We start from the raw sequence: 12,055 nt of genomic DNA on the forward strand, positions 1-12,055 counted from the left end.
AATGGAGCATCTAGAAAGTTAGAGGAAAAAAAGAGGGAGATTTGCTTCCATGTAGATGATATAGCCTGAACAAGACAGAAGAAATGAACGTTCATAGTGTAAGTGCAGGATGTGTAGAAGGAATTGAGATGAGTTCAGTGTGATAGGAGCTTAGGTTGCATAAGGAGGAGTTATAGAAAATGAAATGGCAAAGGTTAACCCAGATTCTTGAGAAGTTTAGATATGGAACTTTATCTTTTAGGTGGCAAAGATTCGTGAGTTTTATATTAGATGTAAAACACAGGATAAAACAACTACAGGGCATAATAATTTAATAAATGAATTGGAGCTGTTTTTTTTACCATTCCACTCTGAAGACATGTGCCCTCTAGATTTCTTGTTCCTTTAATTTAATTTTGTGGACAATTTAAAAATACCAAAATATTAATTGTTCAAATTAAATGCAAGTTGTTCAATGAATAAATCTAAAAAATCTAGGCAATATGTCAGTAGTAACCCCCCCCATAAAATTATTTCTCTTGCATGTTTTCTCTGAAGATTCAAGCCCAGAAAATTCTGGAAGGTATAGTAATTATATGTTGTTATTAATGTGTGACAGTAAAGAAATAGCTTCTTTAGGAAAGAATAATTTGGTAAGTGAGCCATGGAGTATGACTATATTAATGCAAATTGAAAGCACAATCTTATATTTTTTACTCTGTTTGCATTTAGGCATTTAATTATTTTTCTAGCAGATAAATTGACAGCCAGAGTTATTTTTCTGATAACACAAATACAAATTATACCTTCACTTATTAATAAAGATTCTGCAGCTATACTTAATCTAAAAATAAATACGTTTTTCCACTAGTATCGTGGTTGCTTAGCATAAACTGTATTTAATTACAAAATTTCTATAAGAAAAATGAAAACATATTTTGGTCTCTGAAAGTTTACTTCCACTGTTATTAATCTCAAAGCCTCACATACTGTCATCAGTTTAAATTAAATACCTGAAGCATTTTATGTACAAAATTCAATGAATACTGAAAAGTAAAGAAACTCTAGCAATTTAAAATTGTGGTACTTCTTTTCACTGAGACCTTCTGGTTAAATAATATTTTAGGAAAACTGTGTACTTACAATTTTTGGAAAATTATGCCATGCACTGAGATCTTTAAATTATAGCATTTTGAGAATAACTGTGTTCTGTTCTTCTTCTGTGTTGCCATTTATTATCTCTATGTAATTTCTATCTTTTCTATGAATCTGTTCTTTCAGTCATTTGTTCATTCACATATTCATTAAACATATATTAAATACCTACTGTGTATTGTTCATCATGCTAAGTGCTTAGAATAAAAATAACAGTGCTGTCTTTCTTCAACATCTTGTAGTCTAGCGGGCCTGGGAGTATAATTATTACAAAGCTTTATGATAAGTGCTACAATAGACACTGATATATAGCTTAGGTTACTTGGTATATAGTGTCCTTACCATGGTTAAGAACATAAATTCAATTTTGGAAATGTTGAGTCTAGGATATCTATGAAATATCCAATCAGAGATGCTCTGAAGGCCGGCAGAAATATCACTCTTGAGCTCAAGAGAGAAGTTTGGTCTAGAGGTACAATATGAAAGGAAAGGGCACGTATGTGAGAGTCATGGGAATTGATGAGCTTGGCTACAAAGAATGGGTAAGAAGGAAAGTATAAGGAGAGAAGAGGGTCATTGCTGAAACTCTAGAGAATGTGAACAAAATGAGGACCAAGCCAAGAAGGAGTTAGAACAGAGAAGTTAGAATGAGTCAAAAATGTAGGCAGATATATCCATCAGAGTTCAACCACAGAAACAGAGCTTCTAGGATATACATATGTATAACAAGGGATTTATTATAAGGAACTGACATTATGCAATTGTGGGAGCATTGTTTCTTATTGCATCTTGAAGTCAGCGGGAAAGGTAGTCAAGGAGGGAAGAGGACATGAAGCACAGAAGCAAAGACACATTAGAACCTATGGGGATGGGTGGCACCCATGAGGCCAGAGAGACTGCATTGGTCTCTCATTGCCTCCAAACTCTAAACTTCAAGGATGTGGGTGTCCTGCCAAGGATACTAGAGCCTTTTGTCACAAAACTAGACATAAACCTAGTTCAGGAATGTGGAAACTGAAGGAGGAATTTGGAAAGAACAGAAATTCTAAGAGCTGCCCCAGGAGATCTCTTGCGTTACTCCTCCTTACCCTCATTGAGTTGTATTATCCCAATTTCCCCTTGCTAATCAAAGTCAATTACCCAAGCTAAAAGAGTAACCTCCCATATGGCTATTGATTGACTGGAATGAAGAGCCCCAAGTGTCCAGGTGGCAGTCTCAACTTCCAGTTTAATGGAATCATTGCTCTATGTCCTGACTTTTCTTGAAACTAAGTCTTCTAGACCTGCAAAGCTGCAGTTGCAGGGCAGTCACAATTCACTAGTGGATTAGTAGGCAAAATAATAAGAGCCACTCCCATATTGTTTTTCACTACTGTCCTTCAGGGTCAATCTAAAGTGGAACTAAAGTGCTACAGCTGTCTATTTGATATTGATAGCATTTCATACAGAAACATCTGTAAACCAGGCTCAAATATTTCTTCCTCAGTTAACTGGTCAAAGTGAAATGGATAGGTGTGGTTTCAAGGGCTCCGAGGAGCCTGGTCCTTTATGTCTAAGGACAGAAAGAATTCAGCGAGAGGCAAAGTGATAGGTAAGAAGTAATTTATTAGAATAGGATGCTTGTGAGGGAGGCTTACAAGCCGGCGGGCAAGAGGATACCACGCCGAGAACTTAGTGGGCATAGCTTTATAATCAAAGAAAAAGTGGGGAGGGGAAAAGGATCTTCTTTGTCTTTCTTGAGTTGACATCATATTTCCATCATCAGCTCCTCCTCCAGGTTGGGCAGGAGAGTTTCTTGTCCCTACATGGTCAAGCCAGGACTGTAAAAATTATTTCAGGTCTCTGTACAACGAGCACCTTTCCATAAATTATTGTTTTTTTTTTTTAATGTGTGCAGAGAGCATGTCCTAGGGATCATTAACTTTCTGAGCTCACTGGGCAGGATGTGGGTCTCATGCCACCATTGTTTTATTGTTTTGGGGCATGTCTTGTGCTTGTGTCACATGGTTTTGTTGCTAAGCAAGCCTGCCTGGTTTTGTGGTTAAGCAGACCTGCTTTCTTGAGTAATCATTAGCTTACAGGGGTGTCCCATACTTTTTTCTATTTACAATCTCCTAGTGGGATTAACTATTTAATCACCTATCTTTTCGCTTTACTCTGTCCCTATCAAAAGTGAGCACTCTATGTAACCATAGGTGCAGGCTGAGAGGGGAGGGAGCATCATTGCACGAGTATAGAATATAGGCATCTGTAACACTTACATATGCAATTTACTTATACCTTCAGGACCAGCTCAAACTCATCCTGTTTTCATTCGGTAATGGAATACAGCTCTGCATGTTCTGTCACAGCTTTGTTGGTCAGACGAAACCCAGTTCATGATGGATAACTCAGGTAGCATGGTAATTTGCTTCAAGTACCAACAGATCTGCTAGGCTATTTTTTTTATTGAAGTATAGTTGTTTCACAATGTTGTCTTAGTTTCTAGTGTACAGTGTACAGTGATTGTTATATATGTATATAACAGAGTATATATATATACTTTTTCAGATTCGTTTCCATTGTAGGTTATTAAAAGATATTGAATATAGTTCCCTGTGATATACAGTAGGATCTTGTTATTTACCTATTTTATATATAGTAGTATATATTTTTTAATCCCAAACTCCTAATTTATTCCATCCCCCGCTTTCCCCTTTGGTAACCATAAGTTTGTTTTCTATGTCTGTGAGTCTGTTCCTGTTTTGTAAATAAGTTCATTTGTATCATTTTTTTTAGATTCCACATGTAAGTGATTTCATATGATACTTGTCTTTGTCTGACTTACTTCACTTAGTATGATAATCTCTAGGTCCATCCATGTTGCTGCAAATGGCATTATTTCATTCTTTTTTATGACAGTAATTTTCCACTGTGTGTGTATATATGTATATATATATATATATATATATACCACTTCTTCTTTATCCATTCTTCTGTTGTTGGACACTTAGTTTGCTTCCATGTCTTGGCTATTGTAAATAGTGCTGCTATCAACATTGGGGTGAGTGTATCTTTTCAAATTAGAGGTTTCTCTGAATAAATGCCCAGGAGTGGGATTGCTGGATAATGTGATAACTCTATTTTTAATTTTTTAAGGAATTTCCATACTGTTCTCATTGTGGCTGCACCAATTTACATTCCCACCAACAGTGTAGGCAGGTTCTCTTTTCTCCAAACCCTCTACAGCATTTGTTATTTTTAGACTTTTTCATGATGGCCATTCTGACCAGTGTGAGGTGATACCTCATTGTACTTTTGATTTGCATTTCTCTAGTAATTAGCAATATTGAGCATCTTTTCATGTACCTGTTGGCTAGTTGTATATCTTCTTTGCAGAAATGTCTACTTAGGTTTTCTGCCCATTTTTTGATGGGGTTTTTTGTTTTTTTTGATATTGAGTTGTATGAGCTGTTTGTATATTTTGGAAATTAAACCCTTGTCTGTCACATCATTTGCAAATATTTTCTCCCAGTCTGTAGGTTGTCTTTTCATTTTGTTTATGGTTTCCTTTGCTGTGCAAAAGCTTATAAGTTTGATTCAGGCCCATTTGTTTATTTTTGCTTTTATTTCTTTTGCCTTGGGAGACTGACCTAAGAAAACATTCCTATGATTTATATCAGAGAATGTTTTTGCCTATGTTCTCTTGTAGGAGTTTTATGGTGTCATGTCTTATATTTTATTTTTTAAGCCACTTTGAGTTTATTTTTGTGTATAGTGTGAGGGAGTGTTCTAACTTCATTGGTTTACATGCAGTTATCCAGCCTTCCCAGCACCACTTGCTGAAGAGACTATCTTTTCTCCATTGTGTATTCTTGCCTCCTTTTTCAAAGGTTGTGACCATAGCTGTGTGGGTATATTTCTGGGCTCTCTATTCTGTTCCATTGATCTATATGTCTGTTTTTGTGCCAGTACTATGCTGTTTTGATTCCTGTAGCTTTGCAATATTTTCTAAAGTCTGGGAGGGTTATGCCTCCAGCTTTATTCTTTTTTCCTCAGGATTGCTTTGGTAATTCTGGATCTTTTGTGTTTCCATATACATTTTAGGATTATTTGTTCTAGTTCTGTGAGAAGTGTCATGGGCAATTTGATAGACATTGCATGAAATCTGTAGATTGCTTTAGGTAGTATGGCCATTTCAACTATATTAATTCTTCCAATCCAAAAGTATGGGATATATTTCCATTTCTTTGAATCATCTTCAGTTTCCTTTATTAATGTTTTATAGTCTGCATATAAGTTTTTCACCTCCTTGGTCAGGTTTACGCCTAGGTATTTTTTAATGCCATTTTAAAAGGGATTTTTTTTTTTTACTTTCTCTTTCTGATATTTCATTGCTAGTATAAAGATATGCAACCAATTTCCATATATTAATCTTGTATCTTGCTATGTTGCTGAATTAATTTAGCAGTTTTAATAGTTTTTGTGTGGAGTCTTTAGGGTTTTCTATATAGAGTATCATGACATCTGCATATAATGACAGTTTTACTTCTTCCCTTCCTATTTGGATACCTTTTATTTCTTTTTCTTGTCTTATTGCTGTGGATAGGGCTTCCCATACTATGCTGAATAGAAGTAGCAAGAGTGGGCATCCTTGTCTTGGTCCAGATTTTAGCAGGAAGGCTTTCAGTTTTTCACTATTGAGTGTTATATTGGCTGTGGGTTTGTCATAAATAGCTTTTATTATGTTGAGATATGTTACCGCTATACCCACTTTGGTGAGAGTTTTTATTATAAATGGTTGTTGAATTTTATCAAATGCTTTTTATGCATCTATTGAGATGATCATGCAGTTTTTGTCTTTTCTTCTGTTGATGTGGTATATCACATTGCTTGACTTATGTATATTGAACTGTCCTTGTGACCCTGAGGTAAATCCAACTTGATCATGGTGCATACACTTTTTATGTGTTGTTGGATTCAGTTTGCTGATATTTTGTGGAGGATTTTTGTATCTATATTTATGAAAGATACTGTCCTGTAATTTTCTCTTTTGGTAGTGTCTTTGTCTGGTTTTGGTATCTGGATAATAGTGGCTTCACAGAATGACTTTAGGAGTGTTCCCTCTTCTTCAATCTTTTGAAGAGTTTGAGAAGGATCAATATAAGGTCTTCTTAGTCTATTTTGGTAGAATTCCCCAGAGAAGCCATCTAGTCCTAGGCTTTTGTTTGCAAGGAGTTTATTTTTCTTATAGATTCTATTTCACTTCTAGTGCAGATTGATTAGGTCATACATCTTAGTTGAAGAGCAATTTGCCTGGCAGCTGAGACCTGTTGCAGGGTGCTGCCAAAAACTAGTAGCTTTTCAGGTTACTCAGTAAACGGGCCAGAATAGCACCCAGATGAGGTTAATGTTACCTCCAAAATCTAAAGAGACCCACATGGTATTATGCATTTTTGTGATAAGAGGAACCAAACGCAGTAACAGATCCCTCACTTTGAAAGGCTATCTTGACATGTCCCAGACCATTGGAACCCTAGAAATTTCACTGAGGTGGCAGAAGTCTGATTTTTTAAATCTGATTTTACTTCCCACAATCTAGCTTACAATTATCTTACCAGTATGTTAGAGTAGGTGTTATTTCATTTTTACTAGATCAAATCAATATGATACTAAAAGTGTAACTGGTCAGCATGATTCCTTGTGGAAAAAAAGAGAGAGAGATGATCAAGGACACTGCTGCCAAGTTGATATATCCCTCAGGTGAGACAAAGTGTATTACTAATCAACAGAAAGCAAACTGCTTTTGACAGTCTCTCATAACAGCAATGGAGACAAAAACATTCTCCAGTCTAAGATCAAGGTGCCAGCAGATTTTGTTTCCGGCGAGAAGCTTCTTCTTGGCTTGAAGATGGAGGACTTTTCACTATGTCTTCACATGGTGAAAAGAGAGTTCTGGTCTTTCTTCTTATGCTTATAACAACAGTAATTCCATCATGGGGACTCCACCCTCATTACCTTTCTAAACCTAATTATCTCCCAAGGGTCCCATTTACAAATACTGTCACACTGGGAGTTACAGCTTCAAAATATGAATTTCTGGGGGATATAAACATTCATATGCTGTTCAGAATAGCTACCGACCTTTCAAGGGAGAGAGAATTCCTATGCTGCTAAATGTAACCATAACATTGAAAAAAAAATCTTCCATATTTATAAAAAATTAACCTCATAATAAAACTTGACAAGTTGTCCACCCATGCTTTCTTTAATCCCAACCAGACTAATTACAGCAGTTTTATCGAAGAAATATCAAATTCCTCAAAATGTGGGTCCCTAGTAAAACATTATGAGCTAAAATTACTTGATTTTAAAACCGTTCACAGACTTGAACTTCTAAGGTTGGCATATTAGGTTATGCGGACAATGCAGACTATATTTTTCCGTTCAAAAATGTTGAAGAGTGTAGTGGGTTGAACAGTCTCCACTAAAAATTCATGAACACCTGGAACCTCTGAATGTGAACTAACATGGCAATAGGCTCTTTGCAGATGTAATTAGTTAAAATAAGGTCATATTGGATTAGGGAGGGCCCTAAATTCAATGATTGGTATTCTTATAAGAAGAGGAGGGAACATATAGACACAGAGGCACACAAAGAAGGCCACATGAAGATGGAGACAGAAATAGGATTTATGCTACAAATAAGCACAGGAACACCAGGAGTCACTAGGAATTGGAAGAGGCAAGGAAAGTTTTTCTCCTAGAGCCTCTGGAGGAAACATGGCCCTGTGAACACCTTTATTTCAGACTTCTGACCTTCAGAACTGTGGGAAAATTTTATTTTAAGCCACCCAATTTATACTTGCAGTCCTTGAAAACTAATATAGATTTTGGTACCAGAAGTGAGTTGCTGCTGTAATAAATACCTAAAAATGAGTAAATGTCCTTGCATTGGGTAATGGGTAGAAGCTGGAAGAATTTTGAAGTGCATGATAGAAAAAGCCTATAATGCATTGAAGAGACAGTTGGTATAAATATGGACATCAAAGGCAGTTCTGGTAATGTTCACATGGAAGTGAGGAGCACAGTAGAGAAAGTTTCTATCATCTTGGAAAATATATATATTGTCATGAACAGAACATTGGTAGAAAGATGAAGATTAAAGGTGCTTCTGGTGAGGTTGTAGAAAGAGAACATGTTCTTATACATTGGAGGAAAGGTGATCTTTGTTGCAAGTGGCAGACAATTTGACTGAATTTTGTTCTATTGTTGGGTATGAAGTAGACCTTGTAAATAGTGAACTTGGATATTTAGCTGAGGAGATTTACAAGCAAAGTGCTGAAGGTACAGCCTTGTTTTTCCTTGCTACCTAAAGTAAAATGCAAGAGGAAAGAGATAATAAAGAGAAAAATGAAGGTAGTGCAAGATAGTGCCCAATATATATGAAATTGAAGTCTTGGAGATTAGGAGATTAGAGAAGAAAAAATATTTGGAGCTATTATAACAAAGATTATTTCAAATCTGATGTAATATATCAAACTAAAGATTCAAGACTCTCTTCAAGTACCATATAGAAGAAGAAAACCATACCTAAATACATTGCTGATGAGAGTTTAAATTGGTACTACACTTTGAAAATCTGTTTTCTATTAAAGTTTAATATTTGAATACTATATGACCCACTAATTTCACTTTGAGATATAATCCCAACAGAAATGTGTGCTAATGTGCACCAAGACCTGAGCAAGAATACATACAGAATCATTATCGTAATAGCATATACTGGAAAGAGCCAAAATGTTTATCAAGGGTAAATGAAAAATAAACTGTGGTACATTCAAGCATGTGCTTCCACAATGCAAAGGAACTACAACTACACACAACAAAGGTGATCCTCGCGAAAAGGAAACCGGAAACAACACAACATATACTGTATGAGTCCATGTACATAAAATTTGAAAAAAATAGTGTTAGACTGAAGATAATGACTATTTATAGGCTGTGGAGGGTATTTATTGAGGGGGCTCAAGAGAGACATTTTTGGTCTTGGTGTGGATGGTATTTATAAGGGAGTTTTGTTTCTTGATCCTTTCATCTGAATGTTTAATTTTCACTTTCCTCTGATATTTTCCAATAAAAGTTGTTGTTTTCTTTAAAAAAAAAAACTGAGTTGTGTAGATTTAGAACAATGTTAGGGAGTTTGCTTATGTACTGTCACTTAAAGACCTGATGTATTAAAAAGAACAGAAGGTATCATTTATGTGTTCTTGTTTGTTTGAAAGCTTTGCCACCTTCTGAGTTGATGACATGAAACCTCCTGTCTCTAACTAACCTTATTTGTCTGTCTAACATACAATATTGTACACTTTATGATGTTGCATCACTGATGCTGTCTTTGCCCATCTGCTTTGCTTTCTTGGGACTTGCCCCTTGTGAAACTCAGCCCCTAAGACTGCCATTCATATGCACTGAAACGTAATTAAATATCTCGGCTTGTCTAAGAGCTCTAATACATAGCTATTATAGCAAATATTGAAATACTCACCTCTCACTTTCGTCTTTTCTCCATGCAGAACAAATTCTGATAACATTTCACAGTATCATGTTAGTTTAAAAACAATCTGTTACAATGTGGATGAACCATGAAAACACTATGCTAGGTAAAAGAAGCCAGACACATGACACATTTTTTTATTCCATTTGTATGAAAAGTCTAGAATAGGCAAATCCCAAGAGACAGATAGTAATTTAGTGATTGCCAGGGTCTATAAATAAGGAATCAAGGAGTAACTGCCAATGGGTTTGAGCTATCTTTCTGTGGTGATGTTATAAATGTCCTAGAATTAATGGTGATGATTGTACAACTTTTGAATATGTTAAAAACCATGAATTTTACACCCCAAAAGGGTAAATTTTATGGTATGTGAATTGTATCTCAATAAAGCTATTATAAAAACTCAACCCTGAGCTAATCATCTTTTTTAAAAAAGTTAATCTTATGTCCAGACAGATGACTAACTGGCTAGGGCACAAAGATAAAATGAAAATTTATTTTCATAATGATCTTTTGTACATTAAACTTTTTTTACTGTGTGTACATGTTATCTATGAAAAATTAATTTTAAAATTACAATATTATTCATTTTTTATATATGTGGAAAGTTTTTACTCTGTAATACTAGAGCAGATCCTCGCTGCCTTGGAGAAACTTCTGTAGTCAGTATATTTTACATAATTTAAAAGGTGATTATCAATGAACCCTTTATTAGAAAACATTGAAATTATTTTAGAAGTTCCCAGTCATCCAAAGTTGCAGTTGAGAATTCTGATTCAAACCTGACTTCTATTCCTTTGTAGACATTGTTTTTTCTCTGTGGAAGCATTTAGGATTTTCTTGAAGCTCAGATATTTCAACCCCATCTTTTTGTACTTCATCAATATTGTTTTCTCCTGAATATCTCTGAAAACATTAATTTTTGCAAGATAAAATGAGCCATGGACTCTCTGCAAGGAATACCCTTAAGGGATTGCAATCGATAGCCATTTGGCTAGCTGCTGAATCCAGTCCAACTCAGTATTTCTTATTTTCATCCTAATAAAATAATTTTCATTCTGTCATGGCAAGCACTTGTTACCAAACGCTTGCCTTCAACAGCCACCTTATTCCAGGTGATCACATTTAATACTGTAACAGTTTTACCACTGCATCTGTATCTTATTTTCCACTGGTAATGAAGTCATTACTGCCTTTTGACAAACACCAAATCAATTAATAAATCTTTAATTCCCATTGTTAAGAAGTTTTTCTGAACACCTTTCTGTAGTAAGCACTGTACCAAACAAGAAAGGCTGAAAGAGTGAAAGTCAGTGATCCAAAGAGGCTTTTAGTTCTAAGATCACACAATTGTAGCTGTGATCAAGAAGTCAGAAAACAAAGTGCAGCTGTTGCTGCTAACTTTTTCCAGAACTGGTTTTCCACCATGACCATATACCTTTGAAACTGGTAAGTTAGGTGCCAGAACATAGATTCCATTTTCATGGATAATGGATCTTGTTTAGCTGCTGCTACCGCCAAAAGAAGATGGTTTGTGCCTCCTTTTCACCTTCTAAATCTCATGATATACATAAGAGACCTGACATATACGAATTATATAATTGTCTTAAAGGTTTTTAAAAATTTAAAACTTCTCATGTTGGTAGTTTTACTTGAATATTTATTGATTCTTGGTTGTCTATGTTTCTGTATACATAGATTATGTGGTTTTGGTAGCCAGAATGTATATATGTTGCCTTAATAAAAAGTCCTATTCACCTGGCAGATGATGAATGTAAGTACTGTTTATAATGTCCTTGCTCTGATGGTTGTAGTGGGTGGGAAGAAGATCAGTGATATAGGGAGGGTGCATGTGAGTAGGCTCTCCTTTATGGTTTATGAGTGTTTTATATGCTGGATCTTCCTATTTCTTACAGCAGTTCATGACATTGGTTTCATTATCCTTCTTTCTTCTATAACCTGGTGCCCACTCTGGTAATTTCTGGAATCAGACTTCTCACTTAATAAAACTGAGCTTGAAGTTACATCCTGGGGAGAAACACTGTTTCCAGCTCCTCTGAAAACGGATTGCTATGTGGCTTTTTTCCTTCTTATGAGTTACCCAGCCTATTATCCAAGTCCTAGTTCTCACAGGTCTCATTGCTCTCATCTGAGGGTTATGCAGAGACTTTCCTGGAAAAACTCATTTGTGTCTCATCTCCTTCACCTGGATGAAATTATTCACTTTTTAGTCAGGTAGGTTTTGTTGGAAATCTGAACCTACTTCCATAACTATCAACATTCTTTTCTAGCCCTCAAAAGTTTGCTTGTAACACTCTTCTAAGATTTATATAGCATTATTATGGTTTTATGGCTTTATTTCTATTCTTATATATTTCTTGTGTG

Source organism: Hippopotamus amphibius, chromosome 4 (genome assembly GCF_030028045.1).
Source record: "Hippopotamus amphibius kiboko isolate mHipAmp2 chromosome 4, mHipAmp2.hap2, whole genome shotgun sequence".
NCBI classification, from domain to species: domain Eukaryota; kingdom Metazoa; phylum Chordata; class Mammalia; order Artiodactyla; family Hippopotamidae; genus Hippopotamus; species Hippopotamus amphibius.